This window comes from Chionomys nivalis, chromosome 5, assembly GCF_950005125.1.
Source record: "Chionomys nivalis chromosome 5, mChiNiv1.1, whole genome shotgun sequence".
Classification (NCBI taxonomy): Eukaryota; Metazoa; Chordata; class Mammalia; order Rodentia; family Cricetidae; genus Chionomys; species Chionomys nivalis.
In genome coordinates this window covers 100,443,119-100,446,644 of record NC_080090.1, presented here as the reverse complement: position 1 = coordinate 100,446,644, position 3,526 = coordinate 100,443,119, and positions in this window count along the sequence as shown.

Below are 3,526 nucleotides of genomic sequence, written 5' to 3'. Positions count from 1 at the left end.
CAGAATAGGAATATCCACACTAAGACGGGTCTTCCCACGTCAGCTAACTCAGTACAGACAACGCTTTCACACACAGGTCCAGATATTTGTCCCCTATATGACCTATCAAGTCGACGATCAAGACAGTGTACCCACAGCCCTCACACTGGTCTGAGCGTGTGAGGCCTCCTCTAGGAGACAAAGAGGGCAGCGGGGAGGGCACGGCAGGTGACCAGTGTTCCCCCAAGCCTTCTTGCTGTTCTCCAAGGCCATGCTGCAGTGAATAGTGCCCGCATGTTCAAGATAAAGGAAAGCCTTGCCTTTCTTTCGGGATACCGATGAGTTCCTGGGGACAGAGCCCAGTGGCCCTGTTTCCTGGGTTCCTCTCCTCCACTTGCTCCGCAGGTATAGGAGGCAAAAATGACTTTTTCCAGTCATCCCTCAGTGTGCATTCAAAGACCACCCAAGGGCTGGAGAGGTGAGCAGTCAGTAAAGTGCTTGTCTCACAAGCAGGAGGACCCAAGTTCTACACTCAGCAACCACGTAAAGACTAGGCATAGGCAGCAGATGCCTGTCATCCCAGCCCTTGGGAGGCAGAGGCAGAAAGATTCCGAGGGCCGGATGGTCAGCTAGTCTTACTGAGTTACTGAGCGTCAAACTCGGTCAGAAAACATGCCCACAAAACGAACGTGAAAAGCAGGAGAGGAAGACAACTCGCGTCAACCTCGGGCTTCCACATGCGTGCGCACCCCCTCTGCATAAATTCCCATACAAACTTGTAAATGCACAGATACACTAACGCATGTGCACATGCAAACATGCACACACGTACCTAACACACAAACACACACATCACCACAGATGCAAACATACATCACACACAAATAAACACATACACACACAAACATGTACATCTACAACATGCACAGAACAAAATAAATGAAAGACTACGTAAGTAAATAAATAAAGTCATTATAAATTAAATAAACAAAGACTATTGAGAGCCATACACCAAACTCAGTTCAGAGCTTGTCCTCTGGGGTTGTCAGGGTCCACTGGCTACTGTCAAGTCTCTGAGCTCTCAAGAAGCAGGCTTGTTGGACCACTCTTCCAGCTGGGGATAACCAGCCCAGACACTGCCCCTCCCATCAAGATTCCCCCCACCCCCCCATATGGGATTCATCACCATGCCCTGGGAGTCACCTCCAAGGGGAAACCTCTTGGGTAGAAGCAGGGTCACCCCCATTACCGCATCCAGGCCATGCCCTGCAAACACATGCAAACCACCTGGGGCACTCACGCACCCATTTAGATGCCAGGCTCGACTTCATTATCCTCCAAATGCTCCCCAGATCAGAGGCAGTGGGACCTGGCCGCAGCATAAAGTAAATTATCCGACCCCTCCCCACCAATGATAAATGGTTCTATTAGCTTTCCAGATTGTTAAAGCCCGATAGAACAGAACGCAGGGCGCGGGCCCATCCATTCTCCTTCTGGCGCACACTGAGTTGTAAATAGGTTATTCTGTGTGTAAATAACACATTAAAACACAGCATTAGCTGTGTCTTTTGATAGGGCGGAAATTGTTCCGAATAAATAATTCCGGACAGGAATGTAAAAGAAGCAGGATTTAATAGAGCATGCCTGGTGCAGCCGTGTTAAACATGACTAAAATGATAAACCTCAGAATATACGAATAGTAAACTGCACGCTGACACCGGAGTAATGAGGCTGTATTTTCACCATGCTTGAGAAATGCTGAGATTAGTCCTGACAGAACCAAACGTCAGAAAACTGTTCACCACATAAACACTGTCAATTTGGGAAGGTGAGGTCTGGGCCTGGGCTGAAGGGCAGCTCTGTCCAACCCAAGTTCTAATGATATGACCAGGTGGCCACTGGCATGTCCAGTCTCTGGACCTCAGTTTCCAAATCTGTACAATGAGCAGTTTGACCTGTTCGACCGTGGGAGCTTTCTCTCACTCTGAAACCACAAATGACCTCAAAGCTGCACAACTCTGCATCCACTTAGCATCTGCAGTAAGATACAAGAATGGAGCCTTGGCAGGTGAAGGCTGCCTGGAGAAGAGTCAGCCTTGCTCCAGTAAATAATCCCACCCCTGCTGAAGCATGAAGGCGTCATGGAGGGCAGTGGAAGCTGGTGCTGTGAGAGGCCAGGAGAGCCCACTGGTAAATATGCAGCGTCAGCTGAAGTTGGTAAACCCCAGGATGGAAGGGGTCATAGAGAATGGATGGATGGATGGATGGATGGATGGATGGATGGATGGATGATGGATGGATACAGACCATCTGATCGACATGAGAGGGGTGATATCCTGGTATCATCAAGATTCCAGTACAGAAGAGAAGGCTTGCTTGGCACCATGTAGCAGGTTTAGAGTTCCCAAAGAGAGCCTGGGAGACCCAGGATCTGGGAGATGCCAGCACTGTGGGATGCGCACCTAAGACAACAGTGGCTTGGGTGGAGACAGATCGAGCCTCTGAGAGCACTGTGTGTGCTGAGGCTGGTAGAATCAAGAGAGTGGGGCTACTCCAGGCCTTTGTGCCCAGAGGATCGTGAGTCCCAGAACTCTGACATCGAGCGTCACACTGTTGTACTTTGAGGCTTTGCTTTGATTTTTACCATGACCATGCCTTGGTTCTTCCCTCGTGGAGTTAGAAAGTATATAACGTATTTCTTATTTTGCAGGCACTCACACTCATAGTTGAGAGACTTTAAGTGTCTAAAAAGATGTTTGATTTTTTTAAAGAAAACTTGGGTTTTTAAAATATCAACATTTTAGAAAATTGTGGGAGATTTAGGTTTTAGTCTTACAGTATGCTTATATTGTGATATTGGTGATGAGATCTTAGGGATAAGCAAAAAAGGAAAGGTTGTGGTTAAATAAGTGATATTTTGTGTGCCAAACTGATAAGGATGCTGGTAGGGTTGTCGCTTTGACACACCTAGACAGATCTGGGAAGAGGGCATCTTAATGGAGGAAATGCCTCTGTAAGACTGCGCTGTAATATAGTGGGTACGACTATATATTTCCTGATTAATGAGTGACACATGCGGGCTCAGCTCACTGCGCGTGGTGTCACTGCGAGACAGGTGGTCCTGGATGGTCCAGGAAAGCAGGCTGAGAAAGCCACGGGGAACAAGACAGTAAACAGCACAATCCCATGACTTCTGCTTCAGTGTCTGCCTGCAGGTTCCTGCCTGCAGTTCCTGCCCTGGCTTCTATCAGTGATGGAGTCTGACCTGTGGGTTGTAAGATGAAATAAATCCTTTCCTCCCCAAGTTGTCTTTAGTTATGGTGTTTACTACAACACAGAAACCTAAGATAGACAAATACACCGTGACTCAAACGGCAAACAGCTGAGTATTCAGACCGAAGTCTGGAAGTACTAAGTGTCTTGGCTTTCTTTCTCTACATCTCAGAATTTCACCATTGCAATAGAAACCCTAAGACAAAAGGAAAAGGAAAGAGAGGGAGAGAAGAGGAAGAAAGAAAGAAGGGAGGTAGGAAGGGAGGGAGGGAGG